A 23,260-nucleotide genomic window follows, 5' to 3' on the forward strand; every position below is an offset into this window, starting at 1 on the left:
CTTAACGGGAGTCCAGGTGGCCATCTCCACAAATGGACTTTTCAGAATCCTTGGGTGGCACCGTAGTCGGAAACCAATTCTGGTTATCGCTTCTCGGCCTTTTGGCTAAGATCAAGTGTAGTATCTGTTCTTATCAGTTTAATATCTGATACGTCCCCTATCTGGGGACCATATATTAAATGGATTTTTAGAACAGGGAGATGGAAAAAGAGCTTGCTCTGTCCACTCCACGCATTGACCTGGTATTGCAGTATCTCCAGGACCGGTGCACCCCTTCTTTAATGCAGTTTCTAAAATCAGAAAGAATTGAATTCAATGCTTTTTGTTCATTTGGCTTGTTTGTCGGATTTTGGGATGGACTCTTTGGCTTTGCTTTTCTTCTCCTCATTGGATTTTTCATGTTAAAAGTTGCAGAAGCCAGATGACAAGCTCATTTTGGTTCAACTTCAGCAACTGTGCATTGCATTGCCATGTAATGTAATGCAATGCTATCTATCTAGCTCTCCCTCTATACTTCCTTTTGGATAAACAGACATATTAGGCAAGCATTTTGGAGCTTTCACCTAAATAACTACAGGTGGTGAGATAAGCTGCACAATATAATTGACCTTTCAGTATATTGTTGCACACACACCATCTATTTAGCAAATGCCCTTGTTATCAACAGCAGCCTTTTAAACTCACCTGAGCTAACAGGTATGTGAGCTGGTTACTCTGCTGCGCTTAAAATTTCTTTTTTGGTTTGCTACAATGCCTTTTCTGAAACGTTGTCTCCCTCTGCTGGAACACTGACTTCTTTCATTTAATGCCTGCAGACTATAAAAGAGAAACCAACCCAAAAAGTTTGGTTGATTAGTCTGTGGCATTCTTTTAAACTGTTGCTTATGGCGGTCTCTGTGAGCTTCTCAGTGACATTCAGCCATCCAGGTATCCCGCCTGCAGTAGACGGAATGTGGCAATGGAACGCTGGCTGCGCGTGTCATAATAGGCTCTGAGCCTTTATATACCTGCGCACAGCAGCAGCCACCTTCAGTCTGCTGCTGGACAGCCAGCAGCAGCAGCAGCAGGAGAGGTAATTAATCAGCAACCCTCCTGCTAAGGGTAGACAGCTGCTCGTTCCACCCCCCCCCCGCCTTAATTGGTTCTCCTCCCTTCCAACGGTGTTGAGGCGGGTGGGAACAGCCGGGGGTTGAGGGTACTGTGCTAAAAGAGGTGGAGTTATGCAGATCTAAAACGCGTGGATTGCAGCAGCAGCAAGCCGAAAAGTGCAGGCATGTGAGGGATCTAGAGGTTGACAGCATGTCTTCTTAACGGGAGTCCAGGTGGCCATCTCCACAAATGGACTTTTCAGAATCCTTGGGTGGCACCGTAGTCGGAAACCAATTCTGGTTATCGCTTCTCGGCCTTTTGGCTAAGATCAAGTGTAGTATCTGTTCTTATCAGTTTAATATCTGATACGTCCCCTATCTGGGGACCATATATTAAATGGATTTTTAGAACAGGGAGATGGAAAAAGAGCTTGCTCTGTCCACTCCACGCATTGACCTGGTATTGCAGTATCTCCAGGACCGGTGCACCCCTTCTTTAATGCAGTTTCTAAAATCAGAAAGAATTGAATTCAATGCTTTTTGTTCATTTGGCTTGTTTGTCGGATTTTGGGATGGACTCTTTGGCTTTGCTTTTCTTCTCCTCATTGGATTTTTCATGTTAAAAGTTGCAGAAGCCAGATGACAAGCTCATTTTGGTTCAACTTCAGCAACTGTGCATTGCATTGCCATGTAATGTAATGCAATGCTATCTATCTAGCTCTCCCTCTATACTTCCTTTTGGATAAACAGACATATTAGGCAAGCATTTTGGAGCTTTCACCTAAATAACTACAGGTGGTGAGATAAGCTGCACAATATAATTGACCTTTCAGTATATTGTTGCACACACACCATCTATTTAGCAAATGCCCTTGTTATCAACAGCAGCCTTTTAAACTCACGTGAGCTAACAGGTATGTGAGCTGGTTACTCTGCTGCGCTTAAAATTTCTTTTTTGGTTTGCTACAATGCCTTTTCTGAAACGTTGTCTCCCTCTGCTGGAACACTGACTTCTTTCATTTAATGCCTGCAGACTATAAAAGAGAAACCAACCCAAAAAGTTTGGTTGATTAGTCTGTGGCATTCTTTTAAACTGTTGCTTATGGCGGTCTCTGTGAGCTTCTCAGTGACATTCAGCCATCCAGGTATCCCGCCTGCAGTAGACGGAATGTGGCAATGGAACGCTGGCTGCGCGTGTCATAATAGGCTCTGAGCCTTTATATACCTGCGCACAGCAGCAGCCACCTTCAGTCTGCTGCTGGACAGCCAGCAGCAGCAGCAGCAGGAGAGGTAATTAATCAGCAACCCTCCTGCTAAGGGTAGACAGCTGCTCGTTCCACCCCCCCCCGCCTTAATTCGTTCTCCTCCCTTCCAACGGTGTTGAGGCGGGTGGGAACAGCCGGGGGTTGAGGGTACTGTGCTAAAAGAGGTGGAGTTATGCAGATCTAAAACGCGTGGATTGCAGCAGCAGCAAGCCGAAAAGTGCAGGCATGTGAGGGATCTAGAGGTTGACAGCATGTCTTCTTAACGGGAGTCCAGGTGGCCATCTCCACAAATGGACTTTTCAGAATCCTTGGGTGGCACCGTAGTCGGAAACCAATTCTGGTTATCGCTTCTCGGCCTTTTGGCTAAGATCAAGTGTAGTATCTGTTCTTATCAGTTTAATATCTGATACGTCCCCTATCTGGGGACCATATATTAAATGGATTTTTAGAACAGGGAGATGGAAAAAGAGCTTGCTCTGTCCACTCCACGCATTGACCTGGTATTGCAGTATCTCCAGGACCGGTGCACCCCTTCTTTAATGCAGTTTCTAAAATCAGAAAGAATTGAATTCAATGCTTTTTGTTCATTTGGCTTGTTTGTCGGATTTTGGGATGGACTCTTTGGCTTTGCTTTTCTTCTCCTCATTGGATTTTTCATGTTAAAAGTTGCAGAAGCCAGATGACAAGCTCATTTTGGTTCAACTTCAGCAACTGTGCATTGCATTGCCATGTAATGTAATGCAATGCTATCTATCTAGCTCTCCCTCTATACTTCCTTTTGGATAAACAGACATATTAGGCAAGCATTTTGGAGCTTTCACCTAAATAACTACAGGTGGTGAGATAAGCTGCACAATATAATTGACCTTTCAGTATATTGTTGCACACACACCATCTATTTAGCAAATGCCCTTGTTATCAACAGCAGCCTTTTAAACTCACCTGAGCTAACAGGTATGTGAGCTGGTTACTCTGCTGCGCTTAAAATTTCTTTTTTGGTTTGCTACAATGCCTTTTCTGAAACGTTGTCTCCCTCTGCTGGAACACTGACTTCTTTCATTTAATGCCTGCAGACTATAAAAGAGAAAAAAAAAACAAAAAGTTTGGTTGATTAGTCTGTGGCATTCTTTTAAACTGTTGCTTATGGCGGTCTCTGTGAGCTTCTCAGTGACATTCAGCCATCCAGGTATCCCGCCTGCAGTAGACGGAATGTGGCAATGGAACGCTGGCTGCGCGTGTCATAATAGGCTCTGAGCCTTTATATACCTGCGCACAGCAGCAGCCACCTTCAGTCTGCTGCTGGACAGCCAGCAGCAGCAGGAGAGGTAATTAATCAGCAACCCTCCTGCTAAGGGTAGACAGCTGCTCGTTCCACCCCACCCCCGCCTTAATTGGTTCTCCTCCCTTCCAACGGTGTTGAGGCGGGTGGGAACAGCCGGGGGTTGAGGGTACTGTGCTAAAAGAGGTGGAGTTATGCAGATCTAAAACGCGTGGATTGCAGCAGCAGCAAGCCGAAAAGTGCAGGCATGTGAGGGATCTAGAGGTTGACAGCATGTCTTCTTAACGGGAGTCCAGGTGGCCATCTCCACAAATGGACTTTTCAGAATCCTTGGGTGGCACCGTAGTCGGAAACCAATTCTGGTTATCGCTTCTCGGCCTTTTGGCTAAGATCAAGTGTAGTATCTTTCGAAAAGGCGGTTTTGGATGTTGGCCGCCCTAGTAGATTGATACATTATGCACACTGGGGTTTAGGCGCTTGTTAGTACGCCAGGTGGCTAATATAGTCATCTGGTGGAAAGCATGGCCCCCCAGGATCAACGCCATTGGGCCGGGGAAGATCGAAAGCCCGAAGTGTGAAGTGCCCCAGGAGTGGTGACCCTGGGGTGCCTTAACTCACTGGGATTGGGAACCCCACTTGAGTTTATGGCACATTTGCACAAGCACTTCAATATTTCTTTCTTCGCACACACCCTTATTCTGGGCCTTCTGGCCTTAGGATGGGGAATTTTTTCAATTCCCGGTCGAAGGTCCGGGCAGTATTATACTGTGAAACCTTCACTATTTATTTAATTTCTTTGTCACTGTGTGTCCACTTATTCACGTGTGTCACGTCCTACTAGGATTTTGTCGGGATGCGGTTCCCTTATGGGTTCCTCTCTTGGCAGGTCTAGGGGGGGAGTGTGTGGCCATCAGGTTCCGCTCCCCCCTGAACCCCCCTGGCTCTCCTCTTTCGGGAGGAGAGCGTTGTTGGCTCCCCTCTTCCGGGAGGGGAGCACAGTCTTTGGCTCCCAGTGCCTTGCTCGGGTGAGAACTCGGGCAGGTGCTGGGGGTAAGATTGGGTCGCCTCTGGCTTCGGCTGGAGGTGGCTATTTGTCCCTGTTCCTCGCTGTGGCCTTCTGGCTCGGAGGGACGGGGAATGGTTTGGGGGACCCTTCTCCTTTTGGAGAGGGTTTCAAGAAGACCAGCATCCTAGTGCACTTTTTTTGTGGCACTTGTCACTTTTTTAAGCGCACTCGGGTTTTGTACACGAATTCGGGCTTTCGATAAAGAAAAAAAATAAAAAAAAAAAATCTGTTCTTATCAGTTTAATATCTGATACGTCCCCTATCTGGGGACCATATATTAAATGGATTTTTAGAACAGGGAGATGGAAAAAGAGCTTGCTCTGTCCACTCCACGCATTGACCTGGTATTGCAGTATCTCCAGGACCGGTGCACCCCTTCTTTAATGCAGTTTCTAAAATCAGAAAGAATTGAATTCAATGCTTTTTGTTCATTTGGCTTGTTTGTCGGATTTTGGGATGGACTCTTTGGCTTTGCTTTTCTTCTCCTCATTGGATTTTTCATGTTAAAAGTTGCAGAAGCCAGATGACAAGCTCATTTTGGTTCAACTTCAGCAACTGTGCATTGCATTGCCATGTAATGTAATGCAATGCTATCTATCTAGCTCTCCCTCTATACTTCCTTTTGGATAAACAGACATATTAGGCAAGCATTTTGGAGCTTTCACCTAAATAACTACAGGTGGTGAGATAAGCTGCACAATATAATTGACCTTTCAGTATATTGTTGCACACACACCATCTATTTAGCAAATGCCCTTGTTATCAACAGCAGCCTTTTAAACTCACCTGAGCTAACAGGTATGTGAGCTGGTTACTCTGCTGCGCTTAAAATTTCTTTTTTGGTTTGCTACAATGCCTTTTCTGAAACGTTGTCTCCCTCTGCTGGAACACTGACTTCTTTCATTTAATGCCTGCAGACTATAAAAGAGAAACCAACCCAAAAAGTTTGGTTGATTAGTCTGTGGCATTCTTTTAAACTGTTGCTTATGGCGGTCTCTGTGAGCTTCTCAGTGACATTCAGCCATCCAGGTATCCCGCCTGCAGTAGACGGAATGTGGCAATGGAACGCTGGCTGCACGTGTCATAATAGGCTCTGAGCCTTTATATACCTGCGCACAGCAGCAGCCACCTTCAGTCTGCTGCTGGACAGCCAGCAGCAGCAGCAGCAGGAGAGGTAATTAATCAGCAACCCTCCTGCTAAGGGTAGACAGCTGCTCGTTCCACCCCCCCCCCGCCTTAATTGGTTCTCCTCCCTTCCAACGGTGTTGAGGCGGGTGGGAACAGCCGGGGGTTGAGGGTACTGTGCTAAAAGAGGTGGAGTTATGCAGATCTAAAACGCGTGGATTGCAGCAGCAGCAAGCCGAAAAGTGCAGGCATGTGAGGGATCTAGAGGTTGACAGCATGTCTTCTTAACGGGAGTCCAGGTGGCCATCTCCACAAATGGACTTTTCAGAATACTTGGGTGGCACCGTAGTCGGAAACCAATTCTGGTTATCGCTTCTCGGCCTTTTGGCTAAGATCAAGTGTAGTATCTGTTCTTATCAGTTTAATATCTGATGCGTCCCCTATCTGGGGATCATATATTAAATGGATTTTTAGAACAGGGAGATGGAAAAAGAGCTTGCTCTGTCCACTCCACGCATTGACCTGGTATTGCAGTATCTCCAGGACCGGTGCACCCCTTCTTTAATGCAGTTTCTAAAATCAGAAAGAATTGAATTCAATGCTTTTTGTTCATTTGGCTTGTTTGTCGGATTTTGGGATGGACTCTTTGGCTTTGCTTTTCTTCTCCTCATTGGATTTTTCATGTTAAAAGTTGCAGAAGCCAGATGACAAGCTCATTTTGGTTCAACTTCAGCAACTGTGCATTGCATTGCCATGAAATGTAATGCAATGCTATCTATCTAGCTCTCCCTCTATACTTCCTTTTGGACAAACAGACATATTAGGCAAGCATTTTGGAGCTTTCACCTAAATAACTACAGGTGGTGAGATAAGCTGCACAATATAATTGACCTTTCAGTATATTGTTGCACACACACCATCTATTTAGCAAATGCCCTTGTTATCAACAGCAGCCTTTTAAACTCACCTGAGCTAACAGGTATGTGAGCTGGTTACTCTGCTGCGCTTAAAATTTCTTTTTTGGTTTGCTACAATGCCTTTTCTGAAACGTTGTCTCCCTCTGCTGGAACACTGACTTCTTTCATTTAATGCCTGCAGACTATAAAAGAGAAACCAACCCAAAAAGTTTGGTTGATTAGTCTGTGGCATTCTTTTAAACTGTTGCTTATGGCGGTCTCTGTGAGCTTCTCAGTGACATTCAGCCATCCAGGTATCCCGCCTGCAGTAGACGGAATGTGGCAATGGAACGCTGGCTGCGCGTGTCATAATAGGCTCTGAGCCTTTATATACCTGCGCACAGCAGCAGCCACCTTCAGTCTGCTGCTGGACAGCCAGCAGCAGCAGCAGCAGGAGAGGTAATTAATCAGCAACCCTCCTGCTAAGGGTAGACAGCTGCTCGTTCCACCCCCCCCCCCCGCCTTAATTGGTTCTCCTCCCTTCCAACGGTGTTGAGGCGGGTGGGAACAGCCGGGGGTTGAGGGTACTGTGCTAAAAGAGGTGGAGTTATGCAGATCTAAAACGCGTGGATTGCAGCAGCAGCAAGCCGAAAAGTGCAGGCATGTGAGGGATCTAGAGGTTGACAGCATGTCTTCTTAACGGGAGTCCAGGTGGCCATCTCCACAAATGGACTTTTCAGAATCCTTGGGTGGCACCGTAGTCGGAAACCAATTCTGGTTATCGCTTCTCGGCCTTTTGGCTAAGATCAAGTGTAGTATCTGTTCTTATCAGTTTAATATCTGATACGTCCCCTATCTGGGGACCATATATTAAATGGATTTTTAGAACAGGGAGATGGAAAAAGAGCTTGCTCTGTCCACTCCACGCATTGACCTGGTATTGCAGTATCTCCAGGACCGGTGCACCCCTTCTTTAATGCAGTTTCTAAAATCAGAAAGAATTGAATTCAATGCTTTTTGTTCATTTGGCTTGTTTGTCGGATTTTGGGATGGACTCTTTGGCTTTGCTTTTCTTCTCCTCATTGGATTTTTCATGTTAAAAGTTGCAGAAGCCAGATGACAAGCTCATTTTGGTTCAACTTCAGCAACTGTGCATTGCATTGCCATGTAATGTAATGGAATGCTATCTATCTAGCTCTCCCTCTATACTTCCTTTTGGATAAACAGACATATTAGGCAAGCATTTTGGAGCTTTCACCTAAATAACTACAGGTGGTGAGATAAGCTGCACAATATAATTGACCTTTCAGTATATTGTTGCACACACACCATCTATTTAGCAAATGCCCTTGTTATCAACAGCAGCCTTTTAAACTCACCTGAGCTAACAGGTATGTGAGCTGGTTACTCTGCTGCGCTTAAAATTTCTTTTTTGGTTTGCTACAATGCCTTTTCTGAAACGTTGTCTCCCTCTGCTGGAACACTGACTTCTTTCATTTAATGCCTGCAGACTATAAAAGAGAAACCAACCCAAAAAGTTTGGTTGATTAGTCTGTGGCATTCTTTTAAACTGTTGCTTATGGCGGTCTCTGTGAGCTTCTCAGTGACATTCAGCCATCCAGGTATCCCGCCTGCAGTAGACGGAATGTGGCAATGGAACGCTGGCTGCGCGTGTCATAATAGGCTCTGAGCCTTTATATACCTGCGCACAGCAGCAGCCACCTTCAGTCTGCTGCTGGACAGCCAGCAGCAGCAGCAGCAGGAGAGGTAATTAATCAGCAACCCTCCTGCTAAGGGTAGACAGCTGCTCGTTCCACCCCCCCCCCCCGCCTTAATTGGTTCTCCTCCCTTCCAACGGTGTTGAGGCGGGTGGGAACAGCTGGGGGTTGAGGGTACTGTGCTAAAAGAGGTGGAGTTATGCAGATCTAAAACGCGTGGATTGCTGCAGCAGCAAGCCGAAAAGTGCAGGCATGTGAGGGATCTAGAGGTTGACAGCATGTCTTCTTAACGGGAGTCCAGGTGGCCATCTCCACAAATGGACTTTTCAGAATCCTTGGGTGGCACCGTAGTCGGAAACCAATTCTGGTTATCGCTTCTCGGCCTTTTGGCTAAGATCAAGTGTAGTATCTGTTCTTATCAGTTTAATATCTGATACGTCCCCTATCTGGGGACCATATATTAAATGGATTTTTAGAACAGGGAGATGGAAAAAGAGCTTGCTCTGTCCACTCCACGCATTGACCTGGTATTGCAGTATCTCCAGGACCGGTGCACCCCTTCTTTAATGCAGTTTCTAAAATCAAAAAGAATTGAATTCAATGCTTTTTGTTCATTTGGCTTGTTTGTCGGATTTTGGGATGGACTCTTTGGCTTTGCTTTTCTTCTCCTCATTGGATTTTTCATGTTAAAAGTTGCAGAAGCCAGATGACAAGCTCATTTTGGTTCAACTTCAGCAACTGTGCATTGCATTGCCATGTAATGTAATGCAATGCTATCTATCTAGCTCTCCCTCTATACTTCCTTTTGGATAAACAGACATATTAGGCAAGCATTTTGGAGCTTTCACCTAAATAACTACAGGTGGTGAGATAAGCTGCACAATATAATTGACCTTTCAGTATATTGTTGCACACACACCATCTATTTAGCAAATGCCCTTGTTATCAACAGCAGCCTTTTAAACTCACCTGAGCTAACAGGTATGTGAGCTGGTTACTCTGCTGCGCTTAAAATTTCTTTTTTGGTTTGCTACAATGCCTTTTCTGAAACGTTGTCTCCCTCTGCTGGAACACTGACTTCTTTCATTTAATGCCTGCAGACTATAAAAGAGAAACCAACCCAAAAAGTTTGGTTGATTAGTCTGTGGCATTCTTTTAAACTGTTGCTTATGGCGGTCTCTGTGAGCTTCTCAGTGACATTCAGCCATCCAGGTATCCCGCCTGCAGTAGACGGAATGTGGCAATGGAACGCTGGCTGCGCGTGTCATAATAGGCTCTGAGCCTTTATATACCTGCGCACAGCAGCAGCCACCTTCAGTCTGCTGCTGGACAGCCAGCAGCAGCAGCAGCAGGAGAGGTAATTAATCAGCAACCCTCCTGCTAAGGGTAGACAGCTGCTCGTTCCACCCCCCCCCGCCTTAATTGGTTCTCCTCCCTTCCAACGGTGTTGAGGCGGGTGGGAACAGCCGGGGGTTGAGGGTACTGTGCTAAAAGAGGTGGAGTTATGCAGATCTAAAACGCGTGGATTGCAGCAGCAGCAAGCCGAAAAGTGCAGGCATGTGAGGGATCTAGAGGTTGACAGCATGTCTTCTTAACGGGAGTCCAGGTGGCCATCTCCACAAATGGACTTTTCAGAATCCTTGGGTGGCACCGTAGTCGGAAACCAATTCTGGTTATCGCTTCTCGGCCTTTTGGCTAAGATCAAGTGTAGTATCTGTTCTTATCAGTTTAATATCTGATACGTCCCCTATCTGGGGACCATATATTAAATGGATTTTTAGAACAGGGAGATGGAAAAAGAGCTTGCTCTGTCCACTCCACGCATTGACCTGGTATTGCAGTATCTCCAGGACCGGTGCACCCCTTCTTTAATGCAGTTTCTAAAATCAGAAAGAATTGAATTCAATGCTTTTTGTTCATTTGGCTTGTTTGTCGGATTTTGGGATGGACTCTTTGGCTTTGCTTTTCTTCTCCTCATTGGATTTTTCATGTTAAAAGTTGCAGAAGCCAGATGACAAGCTCATTTTGGTTCAACTTCAGCAACTGTGCATTGCATTGCCATGTAATGTAATGCAATGCTATCTATCTAGCTCTCCCTCTATACTTCCTTTTGGATAAACAGACATATTAGGCAAGCATTTTGGAGCTTTCACCTAAATAACTACAGGTGGTGAGATAAGCTGCACAATATAATTGACCTTTCAGTATATTGTTGCACACACACCATCTATTTAGCAAATGCCCTTGTTATCAACAGCAGCCTTTTAAACTCACCTGAGCTAACAGGTATGTGAGCTGGTTACTCTGCTGCGCTTAAAATTTCTTTTTTGGTTTGCTACAATGCCTTTTCTGAAACGTTGTCTCCCTCTGCTGGAACACTGACTTCTTTCATTTAATGCCTGCAGACTATAAAAGAGAAACCAACCCAAAAAGTTTGGTTGATTAGTCTGTGGCATTCTTTTAAACTGTTGCTTATGGCGGTCTCTGTGAGCTTCTCAGTGACATTCAGCCATCCAGGTATCCCGCCTGCAGTAGACGGAATGTGGCAATGGAACGCTGGCTGCGCGTGTCATAATAGGCTCTGAGCCTTTATATACCTGCGCACAGCAGCAGCCACCTTCAGTCTGCTGCTGGACAGCCAGCAGCAGCAGCAGCAGGAGAGGTAATTAATCAGCAACCCTCCTGCTAAGGGTAGACAGCTGCTCGTTCCACCCCCCCCCCCGCCTTAATTGGTTCTCCTCCCTTCCAACGGTGTTGAGGCGGGTGGGAACAGCCGGGGGTTGAGGGTACTGTGCTAAAAGAGGTGGAGTTATGCAGATCTAAAACGCGTGGATTGCAGCAGCAGCAAGCCGAAAAGTGCAGGCATGTGAGGGATCTAGAGGTTGACAGCATGTCTTCTTAACGGGAGTCCAGGTGGCCATCTCCACAAATGGACTTTTCAGAATCCTTGGGTGGCACCGTAGTCGGAAACCAATTCTGGTTATCGCTTCTCGGCCTTTTGGCTAAGATCAAGTGTAGTATCTGTTCTTATCAGTTTAATATCTGATACGTCCCCTATCTGGGGACCATATATTAAATGGATTTTTAGAACAGGGAGATGGAAAAAGAGCTTGCTCTGTCCACTCCACGCATTGACCTGGTATTGCAGTATCTCCAGGACCGGTGCACCCCTTCTTTAATGCAGTTTCTAAAATCAGAAAGAATTGAATTCAATGCTTTTTGTTCATTTGGCTTGTTTGTCGGATTTTGGGATGGACTCTTTGGCTTTGCTTTTCTTCTCCTCATTGGATTTTTCATGTTAAAAGTTGCAGAAGCCAGATGACAAGCTCATTTTGGTTCAACTTCAGCAACTGTGCATTGCATTGCCATGTAATGTAATGCAATGCTATCTATCTAGCTCTCCCTCTATACTTCCTTTTGGATAAACAGACATATTAGGCAAACATTTTGGAGCTTTCACCTAAATAACTACAGGTGGTGAGATAAGCTGCACAATATAATTGACCTTTCAGTATATTGTTGCACACACACCATCTATTTAGCAAATGCCCTTGTTATCAACAGCAGCCTTTTAAACTCACCTGAGCTAACAGGTATGTGAGCTGGTTACTCTGCTGCGCTTAAAATTTCTTTTTTGGTTTGCTACAATGCCTTTTCTGAAACGTTGTCTCCCTCTGCTGGAACACTGACTTCTTTCATTTAATGCCTGCAGACTATAAAAGAGAAACCAACCCAAAAAGTTTGGTTGATTAGTCTGTGGCATTCTTTTAAACTGTTGCTTATGGCGGTCTCTGTGAGCTTCTCAGTGACATTCAGCCATCCAGGTATCCCGCCTGCAGTAGACGGAATGTGGCAATGGAACGCAGGCTGCGCGTGTCATAATAGGCTCTGAGCCTTTATATACCTGCGCACAGCAGCAGCCACCTTCAGTCTGCTGCTGGACAGCCAGCAGCAGCAGCAGCAGGAGAGGTAATTAATCAGCAACTCTCCTGCTAAGGGTAGACAGCTGCTCGTTCCACCCCCCCCCCCGCCTTAATTGGTTCTCCTCCCTTCCAACGGTGTTGAGGCAGGTGGGAACAGCCGGGGGTTGAGGGTACTGTGCTAAAAGAGGTGGAGTTATGCAGATCTAAAACGCGTGGATTGCAGCAGCAGCAAGCCGAAAAGTGCAGGCATGTGAGGGATCTAGAGGTTGACAGCATGTCTTCTTAACGGGAGTCCAGGTGGCCATCTCCACAAATGGACTTTTCAGAATCCTTGGGTGGCACCGTAGTCGGAAACCAATTCTGGTTATCGCTTCTCGGCCTTTTGGCTAAGATCAAGTGTAGTATCTGTTCTTATCAGTTTAATATCTGATACGTCCCCTATCTGGGGACCATATATTAAATGGATTTTTAGAACGGGGAGATGGAAAAAGAGCTTGCTCTGTCCACTCCACGCATTGACCTGGTATTGCAGTATCTCCAGGACCGGTGCACCCCTTCTTTAATGCAGTTTCTAAAATCAGAAAGAATTGAATTCAATGCTTTTTGTTCATTTGGCTTGTTTGTCGGATTTTGGGATGGACTCTTTGGCTTTGCTTTTCTTCTCCTCATTGGATTTTTCATGTTAAAAGTTGCAGAAGCCAGATGACAAGCTCATTTTGGTTCAACTTCAGCAACTGTGCATTGCATTGCCATGTAATGTAATGCAATGCTATCTATCTAGCTCTCCCTCTATACTTCCTTTTGGATAAACAGACATATTAGGCAAGCATTTTGGAGCTTTCACCTAAATAACTACAGGTGGTGAGATAAGCTGCACAATATAATTGACCTTTCAGTATATTGTTGCACACACACCATCTATTTAGCAAATGCCCTTGTTATCAACAGCAGCCTTTTAAACTCACCTGAGCTAACAGGTATGTGAGCTGGTTACTCTGCTGCGCTTAAAATTTCTTTTTTGGTTTGCTACAATGCCTTTTCTGAAACGTTGTCTCCCTCTGCTGGAACACTGACTTCTTTCATTTAATGCCTGCAGACTATAAAAGAGAAACCAACCCAAAAAGTTTGGTTGATTAGTCTGTGGCATTCTTTTAAACTGTTGCTTATGGCGGTCTCTGTGAGCTTCTCAGTGACATTCAGCCATCCAGGTATCCCGCCTGCAGTAGACGGAATGTGGCAATGGAACGCTGGCTGCGCGTGTCATAATAGGCTCTGAGCCTTTATATACCTGCGCACAGCAGCAGCCACCTTCAGTCTGCTGCTGGACAGCCAGCAGCAGCAGCAGCAGGAGAGGTAATTAATCAGCAACCCTCCTGCTAAGGGTAGACAGCTGCTCGTTCCACCCCCCCCCCCCCCGCCTTAATTGGTTCTCCTCCCTTCCAACGGTGTTGAGGCGGGTGGGAACAGCCGGGGGTTGAGGGTACTGTGCTAAAAGAGGTGGAGTTATGCAGATCTAAAACGCGTGGATTGCAGCAGCAGCAAGCCGAAAAGTGCAGGCATGTGAGGGATCTAGAGGTTGACAGCATGTCTTCTTAACGGGAGTCCAGGTGGCCATCTCCACAAATGGACTTTTCAGAATCCTTGGGTGGCACCGTAGTCGGAAACCAATTCTGGTTATCGCTTCTCGGCCTTTTGGCTAAGATCAAGTGTAGTATCTGTTCTTATCAGTTTAATATCTGATACGTCCCCTATCTGGGGACCATATATTAAATGGATTTTTAGAACAGGGAGATGGAAAAAGAGCTTGCTCTGTCCACTCCACGCATTGACCTGGTATTGCAGTATCTCCAGGACCGGTGCACCCCTTCTTTAATGCAGTTTCTAAAATCAGAAAGAATTGAATTCAATGCTTTTTGTTCATTTGGCTTGTTTGTCGGATTTTGGGATGGACTCTTTGGCTTTGCTTTTCTTCTCCTCATTGGATTTTTCATGTTAAAAGTTGCAGAAGCCAGATGACAAGCTCATTTTGGTTCAACTTCAGCAACTGTGCATTGCATTGCCATGTAATGTAATGCAATGCTATCTATCTAGCTCTCCCTCTATACTTCCTTTTGGATAAACAGACATATTAGGCAAGCATTTTGGAGCTTTCACCTAAATAACTACAGGTGGTGAGATAAGCTGCACAATATAATTGACCTTTCAGTATATTGTTGCACACACACCATCTATTTAGCAAATGCCCTTGTTATCAACAGCAGCCTTTTAAACTCACCTGAGCTAACAGGTATGTGAGCTGGTTACTCTGCTGCGCTTAAAATTTCTTTTTTGGTTTGCTACAATGCCTTTTCTGAAACGTTGTCTCCCTCTGCTGGAACACTGACTTCTTTCATTTAATGCCTGCAGACTATAAAAGAGAAACCAACCCAAAAAGTTTGGTTGATTAGTCTGTGGCATTCTTTTAAACTGTTGCTTATGGCGGTCTCTGTGAGCTTCTCAGTGACATTCAGCCATCCAGGTATCCCGCCTGCAGTAGACGGAATGTGGCAATGGAACGCTGGCTGCGCGTGTCATAATAGGCTCTGAGCCTTTATATACCTGCGCACAGCAGCAGCCACCTTCAGTCTGCTGCTGGACAGCCAGCAGCAGCAGCAGCAGGAGAGGTAATTAATCAGCAACCCTCCTGCTAAGGGTAGACAGCTGCTCGTTCCACCCCCCCCCCCCCCGCCTTAATTGGTTCTCCTCCCTTCCAACGGTGTTGAGGCAGGTGGGAACAGCCGGGGGTTGAGGGTACTGTGCTAAAAGAGGTGGAGTTATGCAGATCTAAAACGCGTGGATTGCAGCAGCAGCAAGCCGAAAAGTGCAGGCATGTGAGGGATCTAGAGGTTGACAGCATGTCTTCTTAACGGGAGTCCAGGTGGCCATCTCCACAAATGGACTTTTCAGAATCCTTGGGTGGCACCGTACTCGGAAACCAATTCTGGTTATCGCTTCTCGGCCTTTTGGCTAAGATCAAGTGTAGTATCTGTTCTTATCAGTTTAATATCTGATACGTCCCCTATCTGGGGACCATATATTAAATGGATTTTTAGAACAGGGAGATGGAAAAAGAGCTTGCTCTGTCCACTCCACGCATTGACCTGGTATTGCAGTATCTCCAGGACCGATGCACCCCTTCTTTAATGCAGTTTCTAAAATCAGAAAGAATTGAATTCAATGCTTTTTGTTCATTTGGCTTGTTTGTCGGATTTTGGGATGGACTCTTTGGCTTTGCTTTTCTTCTCCTCATTGGATTTTTCATGTTAAAAGTTGCAGAAGCCAGATGACAAGCTCATTTTGGTTCAACTTCAGCAACTGTGCATTGCATTGCCATGTAATGTAATGCAATGCTATCTATCTAGCTCTCCCTCTATACTTCCTTTTGGATAAACAGACATATTAGGCAAGCATTTTGGAGCTTTCACCTAAATAACTACAGGTGGTGAGATAAGCTGCACAATATAATTGACCTTTCAGTATATTGTTGCACACACACCATCTATTTAGCAAATGCCCTTGTTATCAACAGCAGCCTTTTAAACTCACCTGAGCTAACAGGTATGTGAGCTGGTTACTCTGCTGCGCTTAAAATTTCTTTTTTGGTTTGCTACAATGCCTTTTCTGAAACGTTGTCTCCCTCTGCTGGAACACTGACTTCTTTCATTTAATGCCTGCAGACTATAAAAGAGAAACCAACCCAAAAAGTTTGGTTGATTAGTCTGTGGCATTCTTTTAAACTGTTGCTTATGGCGGTCTCTGTGAGCTTCTCAGTGACATTCAGCCATCCAGGTATCCCGCCTGCAGTAGACGGAATGTGGCAATGGAACGCTGGCTGCGCGTGTCATAATAGGCTCTGAGCCTTTATATACCTGCGCACAGCAGCAGCCACCTTCAGTCTGCTGCTGGACAGCCAGCAGCAGCAGCAGCAGGAGAGGTAATTAATCAGCAACCCTCCTGCTAAGGGTAGACAGCTGCTCGTTCCACCCCCCCCCCGCCTTAATTGGTTCTCCTCCCTTCCAACGGTGTTGAGGCGGGTGGGAACAGCCGGGGGTTGAGGGTACTGTGCTAAAAGAGGTGGAGTTATGCAGATCTAAAACGCGTGGATTGCAGCAGCAGCAAGCCGAAAAGTGCAGGCATGTGAGGGATCTAGAGGTTGACGGCATGTCTTCTTAACGGGAGTCCAGGTGGCCATCTCCACAAATGGACTTTTCAGAATCCTTGGGTGGCACCGTAGTCGGAAACCAATTCTGGTTATCGCTTCTCGGCCTTTTGGCTAAGATCAAGTGTAGTATCTGTTCTTATCAGTTTAATATCTGATACGTCCCCTATCTGGGGACCATATATTAAATGGATTTTTAGAACAGGGAGATGGAAAAAGAGCTTGCTCTGTCCACTCCACGCATTGACCTGGTATTGCAGTATCTCCAGGACCGGTGCACCCCTTCTTTAATGCAGTTTCTAAAATCAGAAAGAATTGAATTCAATGCTTTTTGTTCATTTGGCTTGTTTGTCGGATTTTGGGATGGACTCATTGGCTTTGCTTTTCTTCTCCTCATTGGATTTTTCATGTTAAAAGTTGCAGAAGCCAGATGACAAGCTCATTTTGGTTCAACTTCAGCAACTGTGCAGTGCATTGCCATGTAATGTAATGCAATGCTATCTATCTAGCTCTCCCTCTATACTTCCTTTTGGATAAACAGACATATTAGGCAAGCATTTTGGAGCTTTCACCTAAATAACTACAGGTGGTGAGATAAGCTGCACAATATAATTGACCTTTCAGTATATTGTTGCACACACACCATCTATTTAGCAAATGCCCTTGTTATCAACAGCAGCCTTTTAAACTCACCTGAGCTAACAGGTATGTGAGCTGGTTACTCTGCTGCGCTTAAAATTTCTTTTTTGGTTTGCTACAATGCCTTTTCTGAAACGTTGTCTCCCTCTGCTGGAACACTGACTTCTTTCATTTAATGCCTGCAGACTATAAAAGAGAAACCAACCCAAAAAGTTTGGTTGATTAGTCTGTGGCATTCTTTTAAACTGTTGCTTATGGCGGTCTCTGTGAGCTTCTCAGTGACATTCAGCCATCCAGGTATCCCGCCTGCAGTAGACGGAATGTGGCAATGGAACGCTGGCTGCGCGTGTCATAATAGGCTCTGAGCCTTTATATACCTGCGCACAGCAGCAGCCACCTTCAGTCTGCTGCTGGACAGCCAGCAGCAGCAGCAGCAGGAGAGGTAATTAATCAGCAACCCTCCTGCTAAGGGTAGACAGCTGCTCGTTCCACCCCCCCCCCCCCCGCCTTAATTGGTTCTCCTCCCTTCCAACGGTGTTGAGGCGGGTGGGAACAGCCGGGGGTTGAGGGTACTGTGCTAAAAGAGGTGGAGTTATGCAGATCTAAAACGCGTGGATTGCAGCAGCAGCAAGCCGAAAAGTGCAGGCATGTGAGGGATCTAGAGGTTGACAGCATGTCTTCTTAACGGGAGTCCAGGTGGCCATCTCCACAAATGGACTTTTCAGAATCCTTGGGTGGCACCGTAGTCGGAAACCAATTCTGGTTATCGCTTCTCGGCCTTTTGGCTAAGATCAAGTGTAGTATCTTTCGAAAAGGCGGTTTTGGATGTTGGCCGCCCTAGTAGATTGATACATTATGCACACTGGGGTTTAGGCGCTTGTTAGTACGCCAGGTGGCTAATATAGTCATCTGGTGGAAAGCATGGCCCCCCAGGATCGACGCCATTGGGCCGGGGAAGATCGAAAGCCCGAAGTGTGAAGTGCCCCAGGAGTGGTGACCCTGGGGTGCCTTAACTCAATGGGATTGGGAACCCCACTTGAGTTTATGGCACATTTGCACAAGCACTTCAAATTTTCTTTCTTCGCACACACCCTTATTCTGGGCCTTCTGGCCTTAGGATGGGGAATTTTTCAATTCCCGGTCGAAGGTCCGGGCAGTATTATACTGTGAAACCTTCACTATTTATTTAATTTCTTTGTCACTGTGTGTCCACTTATTCACGTGTGTCACGTCCTACTAGGATTTTGTCGGGATGCGGTTCCCTTACGGGTTCCTCTCTTGGCAGGTCTAGGGGGGGAGTGTGTGACCATCGGGTTCCGCTCCCCCCTGAACCCCCCTGGCTCTCCTCTTTTGGGAGGAGAGCGTTGTTGGCTCCCCTCTTCCGGGAGGGGAGCACAGTCTTTGGCTCCCAGTGCCTTGCTCGGGTGAGAACTCGGGCAGGTGCTGGGGGTAAGATTGGGTCGCCTCTGGCTTCGGCTGGAGGTGGCTTTTTGTCCCTGTTCCTCGCTGTGGCCTTTTGGCTCGGAGGGACGGGGAATGGTTTGGGGGACCCTTCTCCTTTTGGAGAGGGTTTCAAGAAGACCAGCATCCTAGTGCACTTTTTTTGTGGCACTTGTCACTTTTTTAAGCGCACTCGGGTTTTGTACACGAATTCGGGCTTTCGAAAAAAAAAAAAAAAAAATCTGTTCTTATCAGTTTAATATCTGATACGTCCCCTATCTGGGGACCATATATTAAATGGATTTTTAGAACAGGGAGATGGAAAAAGAGCTTGCTCTGTCCACTCCACGCATTGACCTGGTATTGCAGTATCTCCAGGACCGGTGCACCCCTTCTTTAATGCAGTTTCTAAAATCAGAAAGAATTGAATTCAATGCTTTTTGTTCATTTGGCTTGTTTGTCGGATTTTGGGATGGACTCATTGGCTTTGCTTTTCTTCTCCTCATTGGATTTTTCATGTTAAAAGTTGCAGAAGCCAGATGACAAGCTCATTTTGGTTCAACTTCAGCAACTGTGCAGTGCATTGCCATGTAATGTAATGCAATGCTATCTATCTAGCTCTCCCTCTATACTTCCTTTTGGATAAACAGACATATTAGGCAAGCATTTTGGAGCTTTCACCTAAATAACTACAGGTGGTGAGATAAGCTGCACAATATAATTGACCTTTCAGTATATTGTTGCACACACACCATCTATTTAGCAAATGCCCTTGTTATCAACAGCAGCCTTTTAAACTCACCTGAGCTAACAGGTATGTGAGCTGGTTACTCTGCTGCGCTTAAAATTTCTTTTTTGGTTTGCTACAATGCCTTTTCTGAAACGTTGTCTCCCTCTGCTGGAACACTGACTTCTTTCATTTAATGCCTGCAGACTATAAAAGAGAAACCAACCCAAAAAGTTTGGTTGATTAGTCTGTGGCATTCTTTTAAACTGTTGCTTATGGCGGTCTCTGTGAGCTTCTCAGTGACATTCAGCCATCCAGGTATCCCGCCTGCAGTAGACGGAATGTGGCAATGGAACGCTGGCTGCGCGTGTCATAATAGGCTCTGAGCCTTTATATACCTGCGCACAGCAGCAGCCACCTTCAGTCTGCTGCTGGACAGCCAGCAGCAGCAGCAGCAGGAGAGGTAATTAATCAGCAACCCTCCTGCTAAGGGTAGACAGCTGCTCGTTCCACCCCCCCCCCCCGCCTTAATTGGTTCTCCTCCCTTCCAACGGTGTTGAGGCGGGTGGGAACAGCCGGGGGTTGAGGGTACTGTGCTAAAAGAGGTGGAGTTATGCAGATCTAAAACGCGTGGATTGCAGCAGCAGCAAGCCGAAAAGTGCAGGCATGTGAGGGATCTAGAGGTTGACAGCATGTCTTCTTAACGGGAGTCCAGGTGGCCATCTCCACAAATGGACTTTTCAGAATCCTTGGGTGGCACCGTAGTCGGAAACCAATTCTGGTTATCGCTTCTCGGCCTTTTGGCTAAGATCAAGTGTAGTATCTTTCGAAAAGGCGGTTTTGGATGTTGGCCGCCCTAGTAGATTGATACATTATGCACACTGGGGTTTAGGCGCTTGTTAGTACGCCAGGTGGCTAATATAGTCATCTGGTGGAAAGCATGGCCCCCCAGGATCGACGCCATTGGGCCGGGGAAGATCGAAAGCCCGAAGTGTGAAGTGCCCCAGGAGTGGTGACCCTGGGGTGCCTTAACTCAATGGGATTGGGAACCCCACTTGAGTTTATGGCACATTTGCACAAGCACTTCAAATTTTCTTTCTTCGCACACACCCTTATTCCGGGCCTTCTGGCCTTAGGATGGGGAATTTTTCAATTCCCGGTCGAAGGTCCGGGCAGTATTATACTGTGAAACCTTCACTATTTATTTAATTTCTTTGTCACTGTGTGTCCACTTATTCACGTGTGTCACGTCCTACTAGGATTTTGTCGGGATGCGGTTCCCTTACGGGTTCCTCTCTTGGCAGGTCTAGGGGGGGAGTGTGTGGCCATCGGGTTCCGCTCCCCCCTGAACCCCCCTGGCTCTCCTCTTTTGGGAGGAGAGCGTTGTTGGCTCCCCTCTTCCGGGAGGGGAGCACAGTCTTTGGCTCCCAGTGCCTTGCTCGGGTGAGAACTCGGGCAGGTGCTGGGGGTAAGATTGGGTCGCCTCTGGCTTCGGCTGGAGGTGGCTTTTTGTCCCTGTTCCTCGCTGTGGCCTTTTGGCTCGGAGGGACGGGGAATGGTTTGGGGGACCCTTCTCCTTTTGGAGAGGGTTTCAAGAAGACCAGCATCCTAGTGCACTTTTTTTGTGGCACTTGTCACTTTTTTAAGCGCACTCGGGTTTTGTACACGAATTCGGGCTTTCGAAAAAAAAAAAAAAAAAATCTGTTCTTATCAGTTTAATATCTGATACGTCCCCTATCTGGGGACCATATATTAAATGGATTTTTAGAACAGGGAGATGGAAAAAGAGCTTGCTCTGTCCACTCCACGCATTGACCTGGTATTGCAGGATCTCCAGGACCGGTGCACCCCTTCTTTAATGCAGTTTCTAAAATCAGAAAGAATTGAATTCAATGCTTTTTGTTCATTTGGCTTGTTTGTCGGATTTTGGGATGGACTCTTTGGCTTTGCTTTTCTTCTCCTCATTGGATTTTTCATGTTAAAAGTTGCAGAAGCCAGATGACAAGCTCATTTTGGTTCAACTTCAGCAACTGTGCATTGCATTGCCATGTAATGTAATGCAATGCTATCTATCTAGCTCTCCCTCTGTACTTCCTTTTGGATAAACAGACATATTAGGCAAGCATTTTGGAGCTTTCACCTAAATAACTACAGGTGGTGAGATAAGCTGCACAATATAATTGACCTTTCAGTATATTGTTGCACACACACCATCTATTTAGCAAATGCCCTTGTTATCAACAGCAGCCTTTTAAACTCACCTGAGCTAACAGGTATGTGAGCTGGTTACTCTGCTGCGCTTAAAATTTCTTTTTTGGTTTGCTACAATGCCTTTTCTGAAACGTTGTCTCCCTCTGCTGGAACACTGACTTCTTTCATTTAATGCCTGCAGACTATAAAAGAGAAACCAACCCAAAAAGTTTGGTTGATTAGTCTGTGGCATTCTTTTAAACTGTTGCTTATGGCGGTCTCTGTGAGCTTCTCAGTGACATTCAGCCATCCAGGTATCCCGCCTGCAGTAGACGGAATGTGGCAATGGAATGCTGGCTGCGCGTGTCATAATAGGCTCTGAGCCTTTATATACCTGCGCACAGCAGCAGCCACCTTCAGTCTGCTGCTGGACAGCCAGCAGCAGCAGCAGCAGGAGAGGTAATTAATCAGCAACCCTCCTGCTAAGGGTAGACAGCTGCTCGTTCCACCCCTACCCCCCCGCCTTAATTGGTTCTCCTCCCTTCCAACGGTGTTGAGGCGGGTGGGAACAGCCGGGGGTTGAGGGTACTGTGCTAAAAGAGGTGGAGTTATGCAGATCTAAAACGCGTGGATTGCAGCAGCAGCAAGCCGAAAAGTGCAGGCATGTGAGGGATCTAGAGGTTGACAGCATGTCTTCTTAACGGGAGTCCAGGTGGCCATCTCCACAAATGGACTTTTCAGAATCCTTGGGTGGCACCGTAGTCGGAAACCAATTCTGGTTATCGCTTCTCGGCCTTTTGGCTAAGATCAAGTGTAGTATCTGTTCTTATCAGTTTAATATCTGATACGTCCCCTATCTGGGGACCATATATTAAATGGATTTTTAGAACAGGGAGATGGAAAAAGAGCTTGCTCTGTCCACTCCACGCATTGACCTGGTATTGCAGTATCTCCAGGACCGGTGCACCCCTTCTTTAATGCAGTTTCTAAAATCAGAAAGAATTGAATTCAATGCTTTTTGTTCATTTGGCTGGTTTGTCGGATTTTGGGATGGACTCTTTGGCTTTGCTTTTCTTCTCCTCATTGGATTTTTCATGTTAAAAGTTGCAGAAGCCAGATGACAAGCTCATTTTGGTTCAACTTCAGCAACTGTGCATTGCATTGCCATGTAATGTAATGCAATGCTATCTATCTAGCTCTCCCTCTATACTTCCTTTTGGATAAACAGACATATTAGGCAAGCATTTTGGAGCTTTCACCTAAATAACTACAGGTGGTGAGATAAGCTGCACAATATAATTGACCTTTCAGTATATTGTTGCACACACACCATCTATTTAGCAAATGCCCTTGTTATCAACAGCAGCCTTTTAAACTCACCTGAGCTAACAGGTATGTGAGCTGGTTACTCTGCTGCGCTTAAAATTTCTTTTTTGGTTTGCTACAATGCCTTTTCTGAAACGTTGTCTCCCTCTGCTGGAACACTGACTTCTTTCATTTAATGCCTTCAGACTATAAAAGAGAAACCAACCCAAAAAGTTTGGTTTATTAGTCTGTGGCATTCTTTTAAACTGTTGCTTATGGAGGTCTCTGTGAGCTTCTCAGTGACATTCAGCCATCCAGGTATCCCGCCTGCAGTAGACGGAATGTGGCAATGGAACGCTGGCTGCGCGTGTCATAATAGGCTCTGAGCCTTTATATACCTG

The 23,260-nt window shown here is 46.0% G+C and overlaps 16 non-coding genes and 3 pseudogenes across 16 annotated transcripts; all 19 read left to right on the forward strand.

The window, feature by feature from the left end:
- The first annotated feature begins 85 nt into the window (after positions 1-85).
- LOC141180833 (U2 spliceosomal RNA) lies at positions 86-276 on the forward strand. Its single transcript, XR_012256467.1, has one exon. It is a non-coding gene; the product is annotated as a U2 spliceosomal RNA (small nuclear RNA).
- Positions 277-1,391: 1,115 nt separating this feature from the next.
- On the forward strand, positions 1,392-1,582 carry LOC141180834 (U2 spliceosomal RNA). Its single transcript, XR_012256468.1, has one exon. It is a non-coding gene; the product is annotated as a U2 spliceosomal RNA (small nuclear RNA).
- A 1,114-nt stretch (positions 1,583-2,696) lies between these two features.
- LOC141180837 (U2 spliceosomal RNA) lies at positions 2,697-2,887 on the forward strand. The gene has a single exon (XR_012256470.1). It is a non-coding gene; the product is annotated as a U2 spliceosomal RNA (small nuclear RNA).
- Positions 2,888-3,997: 1,110 nt separating this feature from the next.
- Positions 3,998-4,089, forward strand: LOC141182140 (U2 spliceosomal RNA; annotated as a pseudogene).
- A 795-nt stretch (positions 4,090-4,884) lies between these two features.
- On the forward strand, positions 4,885-5,076 carry LOC141182053 (U2 spliceosomal RNA). The gene has a single exon (XR_012257543.1). It is a non-coding gene; the product is annotated as a U2 spliceosomal RNA (small nuclear RNA).
- A 1,115-nt stretch (positions 5,077-6,191) lies between these two features.
- Positions 6,192-6,382, forward strand: LOC141181791 (U2 spliceosomal RNA). The gene has a single exon (XR_012257335.1). It is a non-coding gene; the product is annotated as a U2 spliceosomal RNA (small nuclear RNA).
- A 1,117-nt stretch (positions 6,383-7,499) lies between these two features.
- On the forward strand, positions 7,500-7,690 carry LOC141180838 (U2 spliceosomal RNA). The gene has a single exon (XR_012256471.1). It is a non-coding gene; the product is annotated as a U2 spliceosomal RNA (small nuclear RNA).
- A 1,117-nt stretch (positions 7,691-8,807) lies between these two features.
- Positions 8,808-8,998, forward strand: LOC141180839 (U2 spliceosomal RNA). The gene has a single exon (XR_012256472.1). It is a non-coding gene; the product is annotated as a U2 spliceosomal RNA (small nuclear RNA).
- Positions 8,999-10,112: 1,114 nt separating this feature from the next.
- LOC141180840 (U2 spliceosomal RNA) lies at positions 10,113-10,303 on the forward strand. Its single transcript, XR_012256473.1, has one exon. It is a non-coding gene; the product is annotated as a U2 spliceosomal RNA (small nuclear RNA).
- Positions 10,304-11,419: 1,116 nt separating this feature from the next.
- LOC141180841 (U2 spliceosomal RNA) lies at positions 11,420-11,610 on the forward strand. The gene has a single exon (XR_012256474.1). It is a non-coding gene; the product is annotated as a U2 spliceosomal RNA (small nuclear RNA).
- Positions 11,611-12,726: 1,116 nt separating this feature from the next.
- LOC141181425 (U2 spliceosomal RNA) lies at positions 12,727-12,917 on the forward strand. The gene has a single exon (XR_012257003.1). It is a non-coding gene; the product is annotated as a U2 spliceosomal RNA (small nuclear RNA).
- A 1,119-nt stretch (positions 12,918-14,036) lies between these two features.
- LOC141180842 (U2 spliceosomal RNA) lies at positions 14,037-14,227 on the forward strand. Its single transcript, XR_012256475.1, has one exon. It is a non-coding gene; the product is annotated as a U2 spliceosomal RNA (small nuclear RNA).
- A 1,119-nt stretch (positions 14,228-15,346) lies between these two features.
- On the forward strand, positions 15,347-15,537 carry LOC141181455 (U2 spliceosomal RNA). Its single transcript, XR_012257030.1, has one exon. It is a non-coding gene; the product is annotated as a U2 spliceosomal RNA (small nuclear RNA).
- A 1,115-nt stretch (positions 15,538-16,652) lies between these two features.
- On the forward strand, positions 16,653-16,843 carry LOC141180843 (U2 spliceosomal RNA). Its single transcript, XR_012256476.1, has one exon. It is a non-coding gene; the product is annotated as a U2 spliceosomal RNA (small nuclear RNA).
- Positions 16,844-17,962: 1,119 nt separating this feature from the next.
- LOC141182141 (U2 spliceosomal RNA) lies at positions 17,963-18,054 on the forward strand (annotated as a pseudogene).
- A 794-nt stretch (positions 18,055-18,848) lies between these two features.
- LOC141182043 (U2 spliceosomal RNA) lies at positions 18,849-19,031 on the forward strand. The gene has a single exon (XR_012257534.1). It is a non-coding gene; the product is annotated as a U2 spliceosomal RNA (small nuclear RNA).
- A 1,117-nt stretch (positions 19,032-20,148) lies between these two features.
- LOC141182142 (U2 spliceosomal RNA) lies at positions 20,149-20,240 on the forward strand (annotated as a pseudogene).
- Positions 20,241-21,034: 794 nt separating this feature from the next.
- Positions 21,035-21,217, forward strand: LOC141182061 (U2 spliceosomal RNA). Its single transcript, XR_012257550.1, has one exon. It is a non-coding gene; the product is annotated as a U2 spliceosomal RNA (small nuclear RNA).
- Positions 21,218-22,335: 1,118 nt separating this feature from the next.
- Positions 22,336-22,526, forward strand: LOC141180844 (U2 spliceosomal RNA). Its single transcript, XR_012256477.1, has one exon. It is a non-coding gene; the product is annotated as a U2 spliceosomal RNA (small nuclear RNA).
- Positions 22,527-23,260: the final 734 nt, after the last annotated feature.

The sequence above is a fragment of the Phyllobates terribilis genome, unplaced genomic scaffold, assembly GCF_046119375.1.
Source record: "Phyllobates terribilis strain yellow unplaced genomic scaffold, ASM4611937v1 Scaffold_34__1_contigs__length_13252353, whole genome shotgun sequence".
NCBI classification, from domain to species: Eukaryota; Metazoa; Chordata; class Amphibia; order Anura; family Dendrobatidae; genus Phyllobates; species Phyllobates terribilis.